The sequence below is a fragment of the Macrobrachium nipponense genome, chromosome 45 (assembly GCF_015104395.2).
Source record: "Macrobrachium nipponense isolate FS-2020 chromosome 45, ASM1510439v2, whole genome shotgun sequence".
NCBI lineage: Eukaryota > Metazoa > Arthropoda > Malacostraca > Decapoda > Palaemonidae > Macrobrachium > Macrobrachium nipponense.
Window position 1 is genome coordinate 47,409,747 of NC_061105.1, and position 17,500 is coordinate 47,427,246.

Genomic DNA, 17,500 nt, shown 5'->3' on the forward strand with positions numbered 1-17,500 from the left:
TCAGGACTTCAGTGACGTTATCGACTGGGCCAACAAGTGAATTAATGGACATCTGTGGCTCGATGTATATATATAATATATATATATATATATATATATATATATATATATAATATATATATATATATATATATATATATATATATATATATATATATATACAATTCAAGCTACAAATGTCCTTTAATATCTAAATTCACTTTACCTCCCAAATTATATATTTCATATATGTACCGAAGGGGAATTTTTAGTTGATAATAATTTCGTCCCCCCATGGGTTCGAACACCGTCCAAGTGGACGGGGACGAAATCAGGACAGTCAGTGACGCTATCCAATCAGCCAACAGAGACGCTATAAGTGTTCATATCGATTCTGACCTTACAAATCACCCTCGATCTCGGTGCTTTTGTAATTAGAATCGATATGAAACCCCGTCTACCATGTTAGCCAATTCGAGCGTTTGACAGCACGTAGCCTTTTGTTATGAATAATTATCACATCGAACCGTGATCCATTTATATATCAATTCAAGCTACAAATGTCCTTTAATATCTAAATTCACTTTACCTCCCAAATGATATATTTTCATATATGTACCGAAGGGGAATTTTTTAGTTGATAATAATTTCGTCCCCCCATGGATTCGAACCACCGTCCAAGTGGACGGGGACGAAATCAGGACAGTCAGTGACGCTCCCATGGGGGGACGAAATTATTATCAACTAAAAAATTCCCCTTCGGTACATATATGAAAATATATCATTTGGGAGGTAAAGTGAATTTAGATATTAAAGGACATTTGTAGCTTGAATTGATATATAAATGGATCACGGTTCGATGTGATAATTATTCATAACAAAAGGCTACGTGCTGTCAAACGCTCGAATTGGCTAACATGGTAGACGGGGTTTCATATCGATTCTAATTACAAAAGCACCGAGATCGAGGGTGATTGTAAGGTCAGAATCGATATGAACTTATAGCGTCTCTGTGGCTGATTGGATAGCGTCACTGACTGTCCTGATTTCGTCCCCGTCCACTTGGACGGTGGTTCGATCCCATGGGGGGACGAAATTATTATCAACTAAAAAAATTTCCCCTTCGGTACATATATGAAAATATATCATTTGGGAGGTAAAGTGAATTTAGATATTAAAAGGACATTTGTAGCTTGAATTGATATATAAATGGATCACGGTCGATGTGATAAAAAAAAAAATTATCATAACAAAAGGCTACGTGCTGTCAAACGCTCGAATTAGCTAACATGGTAGACGGGGTTTCATATCGATTCTAATTACAAAAGCACCGAGATCGAGGGTGATTTGTAAGGTCAGAATCGATATGAACTTAATGCGTCTCTGTTGGCTGATTGGATAGCGTCACTGACTGTCCTGATTTCGTCCCCGTCCACTTGGACGGTGGTTCGATCCCATGGGGGGACGAAATTATTATCAACTAAATAATTCCCCTTCGGTACATATATGAAAATATATCATTTGGGAGGTAAAGTGAATTTAGATATTAAAGGACATTTGTAGCTTGAATTGATATATAAATGGATCACGGTTCGATGTGATAATTATTCATATATATATATATATATAATATATATATATATATATATATATATATTATATATATATATATATATAATATATATATATGTGTGTGTGTGTGTGTGTGTGTGTGTGTGTGTTTGTGTGTGAGTGTGTAAATTTCGCCCAGATCAGCTGGCTACATCCGTCACAGGGTTTTCTTTTCTGAAGGTGACAATTAGTAGGAACTAGTACAGAAACAAACATTCCTTCCTTCAATGCAATCCTCTCAAACGTGCGTATGTTCGCATGTACGTCAGAATGCCAGTGCGCACATGCGCACGCGGGCGAAAATTAAGGGAGATCGAAAGAAAAAGGAGAGAGAGAGAGAGAGAGAGAGAGAGAGAGAGAGAGAGAGAGAGAGAGGAAACTTCAAAGTTAGCCCATCTTCATAAACGTCTCGCAACAAGAGATCGAAAATTAGCCCAACGATTTTTAGGTTAAAGTCCTAATTCGGGTCAAAGATTAACTTCCGACTCGAGCAAGTTAACGCCCACTTAAGCCTCAATTATTCCACTTCATTAATGAAGGTCTAAGGAAATTAAGGAAGCTTTGGAAGTTAGCTAGGTAATAGTGTGCAATTTCGAGTAATTTTGACTATTAATCTTCACGATTCCATTTGACTAACATATTCGATTATAGTTGCAAAATGGATTTTAGAGAATATTTTGGTAATTGTTAGTTTTCGGTTTTTGAGTTGTTACTTTCAGGGTTGTTATCGCATTTACCTTTTTTTCTTGTTTTTCTATTTTATTTTTCTATTTTTATCATTGATTATTATTATATTTTGTAACCAACCACAACATTTGTAGTCTGCCTTTTTCCCCACCCCTCTGGAAGGAGACGTCATTAAATTCTTATAAAGGTTGAGGTTATTCTGTGTCCAATTGCTTTTCTCCAAATCCCGGATCTAACGAATAAGAAAAATGAAAATTAATTTAATATTATAAATAACAAATAAAAGAAATGTACGTTCGAACATATTTATTGCTTTTTGAGGCACAGTTTTCTCTCTCTCTCTCTCTCTCTCTCTCTCTCTCTCTCTCTCTCTCTCTCTCTCCTCTCTCTTGTACACTGACAGAAAACGCATCAGTAGTGATAGAGGGCTTTGTCTTCTCGAATGCATCGTAATAAAATGGTTAATTAATTATCAATTTAAATGTTTTCTTCTGCAGGATACGAAAAAAAAGGGGGGGGGGGGGATATACCATCATTTCTCCTCAGTCGTGAACGATATCCTTGTCGCAGACACTAAGCTAAAACAAAAATAAACAGACTGTAAAAGAAAGCCAATTCTGAGCAGGACTGTGAGTCAGCACCAACAATAATGTTCCCGAAGACACAAAGGTCCCTCAGGAGGCCTTTGGCTTCTTTCCCTGCAATAACTTGTCTCGATCCTTTTATTGCGACGCTTTCCAGAAGAGAAAGCTCTCTATCACCACTGGCGCGTTTTCTAACAATGTACAAGAGAGAGAGAGAGAGAGAGAGAGAGAGAGAGAGAGAGAGAGAGCGTTATTCATGTTTGAAAACGAAGCAATTTTTTTGACAGCCTCATTTAGTTCGCTGGTTATTTAAGTAAGAGGCAAAGTTTGAAGCATGTTTTCTGTTGGCAGTTATATATATATATATATATATATATATATATATATATATATATATATATATATATATATAATAATAATAATAATATGTTTTATTTCAGCTCGGGGCCATATACATTGAGTATACAAAATACAGACAGTAACATACACAATCTAGATACATGAGACATGATAAAAATAGAAAAAGAAATGAATAATCGGCACTTGTCCACAAAATAGCTGAGGTAGCATAAAAGCTAGTAATCATTGAGAGTAATAACAGTTGGTGCACATATTATATAACTCAAATTTCAACTAGAGACCTTAGGTGGTTACAGTAGTCAGGTCCGAGGGGCTTAATACATAAATTAAATGTATATAAAACTTTAACTTGATAGTAATCACAGTAATAATGAAAAATTAAAATATCAGCAATAAATGTAATAATGACAAAAACTGCAGATGACATCTTGCCAATACAGAGATTAAGTCCTTTAGGGGACAAAGGCCTCCTTTTCCCATCTTTCCCACAATTTAGATTTTCTTCTTGCCTCACTCCTTAGGATGCTTTGTATGAGTGAGTTGCTGCTGTTTCTCACTCGGGTTACCAGACTGGGACATTGTTCGCCTACAATGATTTTTTAAATTGTCAAAGTGGTTTTCAATGAACATCTGTGTGGCGGAGTGGTAGCGGGGAGTGTTTGTGAGGCGTCTCAGAATGTCCATTTTTGTGCAAACAGTGATGCGTCTCATGGTCTCTCGGGTATAGTTCGTCCAGAGGGAAACACCCATAGATACTTGTAGCAGTACGAGCGGAAGAGCAGCAGTTTCACGTCTCGGTGACAGAAGGCAAACCTCCTTGCAATCATGTTGCCAGCTGCACATAGTTTACGACGCCTCTGTTCAAATGTCTGCTGTATCTAGGTTCGTCGGTGATAATGTGACCCAAATATGGAAATTCGTGCACAAATTCCAGCCGATGGTTTCCGAGGAAAATTTGAGGTTCTGCAATGTGCTTAAGCGATCTCGGGAGCAGCGACATGCACTGGGTCTTGGTTTCGTTGAAGATTATATCAAATTCCTCTGCATATTGGCGGCAGGTGTCGATGAGTCGTTTGAGACCTTGCACGGATGAAAATCGAAACCATCGAACCATATCGTCGGCGTAACAGAGGTTGTTTATAGTTGTTTCATTGACGGTGCATCCGATTGGGAGCGAGTTCAGTTTGACATTCAAGTCATCTGTAAGTAATATTAAACAGGTATGGAGAGAGAAGTGCCCCCTTGCCGAAGCCCGTTAGGGAGCCGAAGGGGTGTAAGATCACACGTTACCCCATTTGACACAGAATTGCTGTGTGGAGAACCAGCAATGTAAAATGCCAATTAGGTACAGGGGTGTGCCCCTTTTATGCAGCTTCAGGAAGAACTTCAGGTAGTTTACTCTGTCAAATGCTTTTCTCACATCTACAAAACAAAGGAAAACAGGAGAGGCTGATGATAGGTAATAGTTCAGCAACATTCTTTCAATATGTAGATTCAGGTTGTCGGTTGAGTGGTTTGCTTTAAACCCGAACTGGTTGTCAGTGGTGTGTAGAAAGGGGAGAAGTCTAACTAGAAGAAACAGACTCAAGTATCTTCGATGCGATCGTTGTGATTGCAATCGGCCGGTAGTTGCCAGGTCAGCTGCATTCTTTAGCTTGTTTTTGATTAATGGTATCAAGTGAACTAAGAGTAGGGAGTCTGGAAGAAACCGGTGAATTATCACGCATTGAATAGGGCAGCTAGCAAAATGTAAATTATCAGATGGCAGAGTTTGAAGGCCTCTGCAGGAAGACCATCACAGCCGGGCGATTTATTATTAGGTAGGCATGTTTATGGCATCGCTGATGTTACCTGGCGTAATACGATCTGCAAAATGAAATTGAATGTTGTCAGTTTGAATGTTGTCAGTAAGGAGGTTATCTACATCCCTTCGGGAATCTTGATCATTTATGCAATTCAGGATATTGTTGAAGTGATCGCACCACATACTTGCAATAGCTTCGTCTCCGACTGCTTCACCTACTCTCTGTGATAGCTTTTTAGTTTTGGGATTTAAAGACTGGATATCTTTCCAAAGACGAGGATAATCACCAGATTCTAAGTTTCTAGACATTGCATCGGCTCTTAGTTGTTTTTCATTTAACCTGCAGTGCTTAAGAGCAAGTTTGAACTGCGCTCTCGCCTGTCTTCATTAGCAATGCAGTGTGCCCTTCCCTGGGGCTACCATTTTGCCTCCACAGTAAAAAACATTTCTCGTGAGTATGTATCAGATCTTTAACCAAGTCATTCCATCCAGGCATATTTCGAGAATTACCTTGACGAAATCTGTAGGCAGTCCTGCCCGAAGCAAGCAAAGCGGAGATTATGTTCGAATAGAATTCATTCAGATCCCTCTTGTGGTGGTCATTTCTATAATTTGTGTTAGTACAAAGTAAGGCGTCTGCCAGTTGAACTAACTGACCGCAACCTGGTTTCCGTGGTCGCCCTAAAGTATCTGGTTTTCTGTTGGTTTTTAAAATCCCAGTTTACCACTGGTGGGCGATCAGTTAGGGGGTTCACGGTAGGGAGGGTTGGGGTATGAATGACACCTGTAATGGGATGTTGATCGTAGCCGTTGCAAGATGATAGCGAATATTGCAAGGTCATAATAGAATCATGAAGTTGTGGAGATGTGATGCAGTGGTCCCAGCCAGGAAGTTGTAATAGCGTCCGCTCTATTATGTACTATGAATAAGATGGAGGAGGAGCATTACATCGCTAATTTTGGAGAGCATGATTTCGACAGAAGCGAGTAAGTTCATTATAAAAGTTGTTTTGTGGGGTGAGAATTAAGGTCCCCGATTATACAAATATGATCAGCAGAGAATCATGAATAATACTGTGTAACTCCCCTAGGATCATGCAGTAATGATCAAAATTATTGTTATTTTCCCATGGCATATAAACATTAATAATTAGGATATTAGAGTTCCCTACTGTCACTTGAAGCCCCAGCAATCGTCACTCCTGTAGGTCATCACCTTTATCGTATTGTCTAACGATTTGTGTGTTGTGTTTACGTGTGAGTTTGTTTGTTTGTTCGTGTGTGTGTCCAATTTGCCGCAAAGCCCAGAAATATTTTTAAACTTCAGACCTACAAATTCCGGTTATCTCGCGGCCACTCCGACTTCCCTCAGGCCAAGAGAGGTGGGCTCAGGTCAGGTAAATCTGCAGAACCGGAAGTGATTAAGGAAATCATCACCATCACCGCCAGATGGAATCGAGTCCAGTCGTGCATGTTCGTGGGAAATGGACTGAGGGTTTTTAAACATTCTTTTAGATTTAGTGTTGGATTTTTGTTTTTTCTTGTGGGGGGGGGGGGTTGGGGCGGTGGGGCTTGGGCGAAAAGAGAAAGAAAAGAAAAGGAAAGGAAAGGAAGAGGCTGGTAACTGAAAGATTGTGTGGTAGGCCTACACGATATACTATAGTAGATTCACATCAGCCATGCATCAGATGTCTAGGCCAGTCCCTTAAGACGCTCCTGATTGGCTGTTCATAAGCCAATCACCGGGCTGGAAACTCTCAGTCTCTCGAGATAGTTCACATAGGCCGCATGTATGTTCCACCTCTCCTGAGGGATACGTCTTTCAAAAGTATCACTCAGGAGAGGCTGAACATACATCCTGCCTGTGTGAACTCTCAAGAGAGACTGATAGTTTAGGATGTATGTTCCACCTCTCCTGAGGGAAACGTCTTTCAAAAGTATCCCTCAGGAGAGGAGGAGCATACATCCTGCCTGTGTGAACTCTCGAGAGAGACTGAGAGTTTCCAACCTTGTGATTGCCTTATCACCAGCCAATCAGGAGCGTTGTAACGGACTGGCCTAGACATCAGAATACACGTTGATGTGAATCTACTATAGTCGCTTCCTTACCAGGTACGCAAGCAATTGAAAGAATTCGATTTTTTCACACTTATGATACCCTCGTCTTTAAGAAACGTAAAATGCAAATGGAAGAATTCAGATACTATGGAAGGGTTCGAATCTGCGTAGGAATTTCTCCATTTGGTTCTTCATTTGGATCTTAAGGTTTACAGTAACAAGCATAAAAATATTGTGATTCGATTGGGATGGTGAAAAGGAATTGTGATTGTAAGTTGAAAATAATAAAGAAAATGTTAGTAATTATTATTATATTATTATTATTATTATTATTATTATTATTATTATTATTATTATCATATTATTATTATTATTATTATTATTATGATCACAATTTCAAATTTTAGTAGATTACTGAATTAAGACTTCCCCACCTAAAATGCCGGATATAAAATTTATAGTAATACAGAAAAATTTCACTTAATATGGAGTCCAGAGTCTGATACTCGAGTCAGCATAAATAGAGTCAGGTCAGATGTGAATAAACATGAGAATTTGAGAAGCGTGTTTTGAATTCTAGAACAGAACTGCATTGTGGAATAAGCTGAGATTTTCTGCATAATGAACCGGGCGAAAATGCTCTCTCTCTCTCTCTCAATCCTCTCTCTCTCCGTCTCTCTCTCTCTCTCTCTCTCTCTATACATATATTTAATAATATATATATATATATATATATATATATATATATATATATATATATATTATATGCATGCATATATGTATGTTTGTACGTATCTATTGGTAACACGCACACAATGCAATCGTATCTAATAATTATGAAGATTGTGAGGAGCTATGAAGATAAGAAGATTCTGTCATTATTACAATTTTTATATATATATATATATATATATATATATATATATATATATATATATATATATATATATATATATATATATATAACTTACCTTCTGGAGCAAGGTTCCAGGTGGAATATGTATATATATATATATATATATATATATATATATATATATATATATATATATATATATATATATATATATATATATATATATATTATATATATATTCCACCTGGAACTTTGGCTCCAGAAGGTAAGTACCCCTTCCGGCAGTTTCTTCAGTAAATAATTTAGAGTGAAGTTGCCAGCCCCATACGGTTTCCCACTGATGTTCGATGGGATTAATTGTCAGATGTATTGATATCCCAGTACTCACGCAACTAACTGTTCACCAAACCCTCTTTGCAAAACATCGCAGACTGGATGGAAAATTATATAGCAATGAGTTCGTGCTACTTGAATCCAAGAAATGAGCGGAGGAAGAAGAGGAGAAGGAGGAGGAGGAGGAGGAGGAGATGGTGGTGAGGGCTGGGGTGAAGAGGACAGAATGAGGAAGGTAAGAGTTCTTAGAGAAAAAAGGAATACTTTGTAGACAGTTAAAAAAACATTCCTCGCTTATGACCGCGCTAAAAAAGGCAAATGAAAGGTTGATTGTTTGTGAGGTGACCTTTTGTCTTTGAACATTGAAGGTCGAGTGTTGGTGAATCAGAGTTCGATTTTTATTCATTAGGAGTTTCTTCTTATTTGTGTTTTTTTCCGTTTTTCTGGAATATTGAAGGATTTTCCAATTAAGATTTTCATAACTTATGGATTTCATGAGAAGGAAAAAAAAAGAGTCAGTCTGGAGGTGTTTATGTTTTATAAATGAAACATAAAAAGGATTATGGTGATGACGGTAATTATGAGTGATAAATAGACAGACAGACAAAGATATAAAAAATATTCTGTCTGCTTCAGTTACAGAAGATTGACTGGTTGTCATAACACTTAATAAGTTTTTTTTTATACAAAATGTGAAACTTTACTAGACATTATGTTTACATGTTATCAACTCTTCATTTGTTCCCGTAAAAAAAACTCATATTGCAAGAAACTTCAAGTTGCAAGCTGAGGTGAAAGTGGCCGACAATTGCTAGCAGAGCGTGTTTAAGTGCCGCTCTCGCCTAAGGACCTACTTTACAGGTTGTGACGGAGACACTATCTCGTTGGGGACAGACAGACAGACAGACAGACAGAGAGTCAGATGGACAAAAGATCATTGAGGAAGAGAAAATATAAATTGATTTACAAAATTCGTTGATGTTACAAATAAATGGGTCAGTGATGTCGAAGAGAGAGAGAGAGAGAGACCCAGCTCATCCGAGCACTACCAGGTACTTCGACCAATTACCAAACTACCAATGACTGAAAAAACAAAAACACTCCTCTCGAACGCTATAGAACGCCAGACTTTCTTCCTTTCTTTGTGTTTTGCAAAAGAAAGAACTAGAAAAGTGAAGATTTAGAATTGCTTCCTGATTTTGAGAAGTCAAAGTTCAGATGAGTCAAAAGCCATGAAAGACAAAACAATACTATATTTAACATATTAGTTATTCTTCTTATTTTTTTTAGTTTCAACCAAGAGAGCTGGAAGGTCCAATTAGTCATAAGAATAAAAAAAGAGTAAACGCAACAGGAACAGGAGGAATAAGTGAAAACATTCAGATTACAGTGTATTTATTGATGGTTGTTCCTCAGTTTCTTGTTCTGTCTATATGTCTGTCTGTCTGTCTGGCTCTCAAGAAGGATATTTCCCAAATATTTTTCTGTTTTTTGATGGGGAACCATATCTGTCGCCATTCGTTCCCTTAACAGACGTGACTGCGGTGCTAAATTTATCGTGTTTCCAGCAAATGCCTCCAAAACGAGAAAGCCGATTCTCTCTCTCTCTCTCTCTCTCTCTCTCTCTCTCTCTCCTCTCTTCTCTCTCTCTCTCTCCTTTACATCTTGACCTTTCCCTGATGTTGCATAATTGAAAGTTATCGTCATCTTTGGGACGTCGATTCTGTTTATCCACCAAGAGAAAAATTCTTTGAATCTTTTCTCAAGAATTTTTGGAGCCTTAAATATAACGGGAAAAATATTTTGAGGCTGAAAATGAATATTTTGTGAAAAATAATTTTTATTTTTAATAATTTTATTCTTTACGGATTTTTCTTCTGTCTGTTTTATTTTCTCTTGCTGTTCTTTTATTACTAATTTTTTCGTGTTTGTTACGAGATTATCACATCATAAATCAGCTTATGTAAGTTTTTTATGTACTGCTTCTTTAGGTTATAAATAAAACTTTACACTTAATCAAACCGAGGTAATTAAAACAACCTTTAAAATAGATCATATATATTTTTTTACGTACGAACAACACATACTTCAGTTAAAGTTTCAATGAATAAACCTATTCTGGTAATTTATGATTCGGTACATAAATGAGAAAGAAATCTTTCTGTTGCCAAAGAGATTTAACAGATGTTTTCTGTCAGCTGCCTCGATCCTTCTTCACACATCTGGAAAAATAATAGAGATAAATTTTTAATGGAATTCCTCCTGTAGTTTAGATAGAAGTTTTCTTCAGTGATATTTTCTTTTTTTCTCATTTGTTTATTCACTGACACACATAAACATAAATTTATGTACATATTTTTTGCGTTGCGAGTAGATATCCATTTCTGTATAAAAACACACACACACACACACAGAGAGAGAGAGAGAGAGAGAGAGAGAGAGAGAGAGAGAGAGAGAGAGAGACAGACAGAGAGACAGGAGCAGACAGAGAGAGTTAAAATGTTTTCGCGAAAGGGGAACTTTAAGAGAATGAGATTATGTAACAGTCGTATCCCATCGTTTCCCTTATTGATCCCAAGCAAAGGTCTTAGTTGTTGAATGTTATTCTGACCTATATATAGATTTTTGAAAGTGTTTAGTTGCCTGCGTGTGCGTATCTATCGTTACGTATTTTTGAAATGCAATATCGAAAATAATCAGAAATTACCTGCTGATTAACCTTGCAGAAATTTGAATTAATATCCTTCATGTTGCCGTTCTTTTTATCCCCTTGTTTTTTCTTTAATATACTTTTATTGAGTTTTACTTTTCTACCACCTTAACCGTCAGATTATATATACGCATCTGAATAAGTTGTTGAACCGGCTAAATTAACCATAACAATGGAAACTGGCTCTGCTCCATTAACTCTGTACGCACTTCGTCTTCCTTCCTTGACTTCTTGCTAATGTCCACTCTGTCTCAACTGGACAAGAAACTATATTCTATCCCAGATACGGAAAAATAACGCAAACTCATTTGCCCCTTACATGCAGTTAACAATGTCATCCATCTCTGATGGTCATCACCAAGTTCTCTCCCCATTTGTGTTTCTTGTTGTTTGGGTTTATCTCAAGATGCCGACTTACCATGAGAAGATTCGTCGTGCGCCCTTTCCCCCTCGTCATCACAGTTGGTTTCTGCTATACTGGATTTGGGATCTGCTCCTCCCAAGGGGTCACTGCTAGGCTCCTCCCTAATGCACTGCAGTTGGTGCTGCTCTGCAGCAGGAAGCTGTGAGTGTCCTCCACGCCAGCCCTCTTCTTGAAAGGGTATTGTATACTGGTAGTCCCTCTGGGTATGAGAAATGGGGCTATGTCTACTGTTAGGAGGCTCACTTGCTACTTTAGCGGAGTGTTCTAAACGTGGCTCTTCTACGGAGTGATGATAATGAGGTGACGAGTGCTGGGCTGGTAAATTGTACTCAGGGGACAGGTATCTGTACGGCGGGTTTTGGATGAGGTACACTGTGGAGATTCTGCTGCGGATAAGTTCTACCTTGATACCGCGATGATGCATTTGAGTTGATGGGGTTTGTTGATGCCCTAGGTGTCCCTGAGGCTCTGAGTGTTGTCGAGGGTGCGATGGCTGGTGGCAGTAAGGACCTGCTTGGTGGAGTTCTGTAGAATCTGTATTGCAGTATTGTGTAATCCCTCTTTCTGTCTCTTGTAATGGCAGCCTTTGGCGATATTCTAGGTGTGTTTGGTGATTGCGATCCTGTTGCTGCTTTTCAAAGCCATTACGATGCCCATGGTGGTGTAAGCATCCTTGAGGTCCAGGGTGCTGATGTTCCTTAGTGTGTGGCTGTCTCTGATGCAAACCATATTGAGGTGTTTTATTCGGACAGAATGTCGACGGAGATGGAACATGTGGCTTATTTGAAGCTGGAATAATATGAGGCAAAGAGGGGGTTGGACTGAGGCTGTCTTGCCTTTGAAAGCTTTTCAGGGTAGGACTCATTCGATCTTTGTGGTGCAAGCCTTTTGGTGGAAGATTTATGCTATCCTGATGATGTAAGCCCACTGGGATAGGACTCATGTTGTCTTGCCCTCGCAGACCCACTGGGGTGGGACTTGTACTATCTTGACGACGTAGGTTTACTGATGTATGTCTTGCAATGCCATGCACCTGATCGGGAAGATTAACATAGGAAGTGTTGCTCTGGTGCGACGTCAGGGAAACTCTGTCATCCTCCTGGCAAGGACCTTCCTGGCTCTGCTGACGAATAAATGAATGACTTGACCCTGAGTTTTTGGGTTTGGGACACATCTGGAATGTCTTGGGCCTCTACTCTCATCTGGCTTGATATGTTGTCATCTAACTGGTGTGTACTATCTGGGCAGAAGTACTTTACTTGTTCAGGCTCTGTTTTTGTTTGAAGATACTGGACTCCGAATGTTCAGACCACCACTCATTAAGGCACTTTTGCTGTTGTTATTTTGGATTGGACTGTCGATGGTGATAAACTCGGCAGAAGGGAGAACGTTTGGCAGCTGCTTGTCTTTTGGTTTTGAAGGTCTCTGTGATATCTGCTGTAGTGATGGATTATATTTTGTTATTCGTGGACTACCTCCATCATCTTTTACGTCTGAAGATTGCCGAGTCATCTGAAGGCAAGAAAAGAATCCACTGAATGAAAAATATTAAAATCATCAAGACATTGCCAATTTTTTTTCTTGTGTTACGGAAGTGGTTTTCAACATTCTGACAGATAGGCAAAGATATCTAAGAAAAAGTGAAAATAATTCACAATCTATTCATTGGAAATGGGGGAATAATATAGATACCCCTGAGATAATTTTCACCCTGGAAAATGCAAAACGGTAATACACAGAATGCTTAGATATGCCATTCCAGTACTTCAAGGATCAAGAACAGTTTTCATTATCACCATAACCTGGTATTGGGCTGCAGTGGTAACACTTTCAGGGCCACCTGATTTCATCTCTTCATCCTCATCTGTGGTCATAGCAGGAGTTGAGGGTGGTGGTGTGCGTCTCAGAAATCGCAGTTTTATAAGAAGAAGCTGTTGAGAGAACAGACAAATTGTAAAATTTATTACTTCATTCCATCATTATTCATCATTACTATTTTTTATTTTAAGTACGCGAAAGACCCCCGAAGCAGTACCTGAGGTATTTTTAATTTTTATAATAGTGGAGAACTAAAAGCAGAACCTTGTCTACTCATTTTATAAAAGTGGAGACCCAAATGCAGTACCTGGGTATTCATTTTATGAAAAAAGGAAGACCCAAAAAAGCAGTTCTTGGGGTATTCATTATGTGAAAAGTAAAAAAGGGCCAAACAACCCATACCTAGGGGTATTCACTTATGAAAACTGAAGGACCCAAACACAATAATACTGGGTATTCATTTCTTGAAAAGTGAAGGTCCCCACACGTACCTGGAGTATTCCTGCTCGTGGCGAAGCGTCTGATGAAGCAGATAATGATGGATATGTTTAGGACCAAAAGGGCTGCCCCAGTCAGGGACATTAGCAGAAGGGTCAGACGGGGCATGCGAGGTTGCCTGCTGCTACTTGCTGCTTCTTCCACCACGCCCTGAGCGAGAAATCGGGTGTGTCATGAGAAATTCAGTTATATAAAAATGGTGAATTTGCTGTTAAGGGTACTTTGGAGGTAAACAGAATTTCTTAGTACGAGTAAATAAAAATTATTTCCGGTTTCTACATCGGATATTGAGAAGAAGCACTATTTAACTCCATGTTCTGTTTTTCATATTTCATTTTTATTTTTAGCTTACCTGTTCAATTCAAATTATAATTAGTTTTTAGTTACTGGGGCTCATTATTATCAAATTTTTGTTGTAGGTAATTTTACTCTATGAACGTTCAGCTCACTAACAACTGCCTTTACAAATGCTACTAGGACCAGAACAAGCATAGTGAAATCATTATTTTCGGTTGCACAAGTGCCATTATTCCTATCGATTACAGACGTTCCATTTAGACGTAGCCGAGTGACTTTAGCGAAAATAGGATATGAGGAATTTTCGCGTTACCCGGTATGGTGACTTTTGTCGTAGGGGACGTGAAGTCCGAAGTACCCGGTCTGTTGCAAGTCCGGATAGCAAATTCGTACGTGGCTCCGGGAGACAGTCCTTGGATCTGCACCGTCGTAGTTCCGCGGCCTTCTACATTCTGACGCTGAAAAAGAGTTGAGTTTGTAGATGAGACAAGTATACAACCGTGCGCACATACACACATGTATGTGTGGATATACATGTGTATATATAAAGTGAGTATGTGGCTTGGTTTGCAGCGGACTTGTCTTTTAATTGAAAGACCTGGGTTTGTTTCTAGTGTGAGTCTGAATTTTATTTATGTTTCGAATGGGATTGTCTGTTGATAATTATATATATATATATATATATATATATATATATATATATATATATATATATATATATATATATATATATATATATATATATATATATATATATATATATATATATATATATATATATATATATATATATATATATATATATATAGAGTAGAGAGAGAGAGAGAGAGAGAGAGAGAGAGAGAGAGAGAGAGAGAGAGAGAGGCAATTTTTATACTCTCATATATCAAATGAACAAATTCTCCCCAGTATCGACTTCACATTACCTTGTGCCTGACACCCAGAGTGGATTGCACATAAGTGCATCTGCCCCGCACGAGATACCTCATTTATAATTCCCTTTGGCCGTAAAATATTGGCAAGGGGAAGTAGATTCGACATTAAAAGAGTAACTTACCAGATATTCCTCATCGTGTAGCGGCCGATATCTAAGTGTATATCCTGAGGGCGTGGTTCCTTGACTCGGAGGAATCCAGGTGAGTAAAGCAGTGGTACCCATGACGCTAACGACCTGTTGGAGAACGTGTCAGAGGTAATTAACGCCTTAATTCGTCATTCGTAGAAGCTAATCTAAGTAATTGAAGGAGATTTTCCTGGCCTTGATGAAGAGATTTTCGTTTGAATACTTCGTAGACATACTTGATGAAAACAGGCCTTCGTCAATTCCTTTCTCTCTGACAAGGAGTCATTCATCATAATCTAGAGCTTAGCCTTAAAACCCTGGAGTATCACGCTGAGGTTATATGCCTGGAGGGGTGGAATGGCGGGGCCGAGGTCGTGTTGGGGAGGTCAAAGTTCCCATGTAATTCGATGCAGTACACGTATACGTCGTGTAGTCCTTGTCTGTGACGCTCCTTATTTCCAGCACAGAAGACCACTCTGCTAACCCATCTATTAGCTGAAAAGAAAGTGCGTGAATGAAAGTTTTTTTTTTATTTACATTTTACGTGGCTTTTACTACGTTTGTGGCAAATATCAATGAACAAGATAGTTAAAATGAAAAGTAATGTTGGAGATGATTTTGTTTCCATGTAGAAATTTGGTACAAAGTCATACATTGACAGAATAAAGCTCTGTATAGAAAACATTTCTGGAGAATTTGAGATTTCCTCGAATTTAACAGTTTGTATCTTACATTATGATTGTCAAACTTTTAAATAATTTAAATTAATGTCACGAATGGGAGTTATTTTGATATTATAATAATTAAAGCCATTGGTGAAATATGAAAGCATACTAATACCAGATATTATTATTATTATTATTATTATTATTATTATTATTATTATTATATTATATTATTATATTATTATTATTACTGATATAGCAGTGATTAATGACGATGACTTCTCATTCTTACATGTGGCCCCCTCGAAGTATTTACGATATTAAAACAAGACTCGATCTTCATTGATGGTCCAGCGAAAATTGGGCGCCGGCGCCGCTTTTACGAAACACTCGAGGCGCCCCGTCCCGCCCAACTTGGCCCACGGTCTGTTCGGGAGGTCGTCCCTGAAGGGTTCCTCTTCCAACGGTTCTGGTGCCTCTGGGTGGACGAGTACAAGTGAGATAGATTTCAGTGAGAGAAACTCTTGGTTAAAGCGTATCAGAAGCGTTGTGTAATATTTCAGACGCGTGTATTTAAACTCACGAGTGACGACGACAGCTGTTTTCACTGGTTTGGAAGTCCCCACGACGTTGGTAGCCAGGCACCTGTAGAAGCCAGTGTCAGCTCTGGTGACGAAGTCGATCAGGAGTCGAGCCTCACTTATCCCCCAAGATAACACCTCGCGAACACTTTAATTATGGAGGGAGATGGAGATACGATTACAAACTTTTCAAAGTTGAAGGGTAGATCAAAGTCTTTCCAAACCTAAAGGAAGCGGATGAATTGATTCCAAGTATCTTCAAAGAAAAAGAAAACGGAGGATTAGATTTTAAAATGTCAAAGCAAAAGAAAACGGTGGATTAGATTTAGACATTTTAAAGCAAAAAGAAAACAGAGGAATAGATTAAAGTCTCTTCCCAAAAAAAAGAAAACGGAATAACAGATTAAAGTCTCTTCCAAGCAAAAGAAAACGGATGAATAGATTCAAGTCTCTTCAAAGCAAAAGAAAACGGAGGAACAGATTAAAGTCTCTTCCAAGCAAAAGAAAACGGAGGAGAAGAGTTAAATATGTCAAAGCAAAAGAAAATGGAGGAATAGAATTAAACATTTCAAAGTAAAAGAAAACAGAAGAATAGATAAACATCTCAATGATAAGGAAAGCGAACGAATGGATTAAAGTCCTTTCAGAACAAAAGAACACGGAGGAATAGATGAAAGCTTTTCAAAACAAAAGAAAACGGGCGTATAGGTTAAAGTCTCTTCAAAGCTCAAGAAATTGGAGGAATAGGTAGTCGACTGAGGGAAATGTACGTGAGGGTATTTAGTGGTTTTAAAAGCAGAATGGAACGGATTTTAGCGGATCTCCTTTCATTCATAAAAAAAGAAGTAACTAGAAACAGTTTCGTTATTTCCAAGCAAAATAAAAATGAAGAATTTGGTAAATGATTGATAGTTACTCAAAGATAATGGTGGTTTGGAGACCACATTCTAACCATAAATAGAAGATGGTGCTTAGTATCTATAATCATAAGACTTATCGGAAAATATTTATATTTGCATGGCTGGGCTACTTTAAAAGAGACAGACGAGCACTATTGGCTTGGAAACATCTAGGACGTTGTATTCCATGAAATCAAATACTATTTTTCCAGAAATTGATAAAAAAAAATTTCTAAGATGTTGCTTATGTATAAATCATGAATCATCGACTCA

At 38.1% G+C, this 17,500-nt stretch overlaps 1 protein-coding gene and 1 long non-coding RNA gene across 2 annotated transcripts in view; one reads left to right on the forward strand and one right to left on the reverse strand.

The window, feature by feature from the left end:
• LOC135214500 (uncharacterized) overlaps positions 1–17,500 on the forward strand; it is a 235,845-nt gene that overhangs the window by 186,702 nt on the left and 31,643 nt on the right. The window lies entirely within an intron of this gene.
• LOC135214156 (sialic acid-binding Ig-like lectin 12) overlaps positions 16,080–17,500 on the reverse strand; it is a 15,202-nt gene continuing 13,781 nt past the window's right edge. The window contains exons 7-8 of the mRNA XM_064248232.1: positions 16,331–16,476; positions 16,080–16,225 (exon numbers count right to left, since the gene is read on the reverse strand). The gene's annotated coding sequence lies outside the window, so the exon portion shown is untranslated. The remainder of the gene's footprint in view (positions 16,226–16,330; positions 16,477–17,500) is intronic.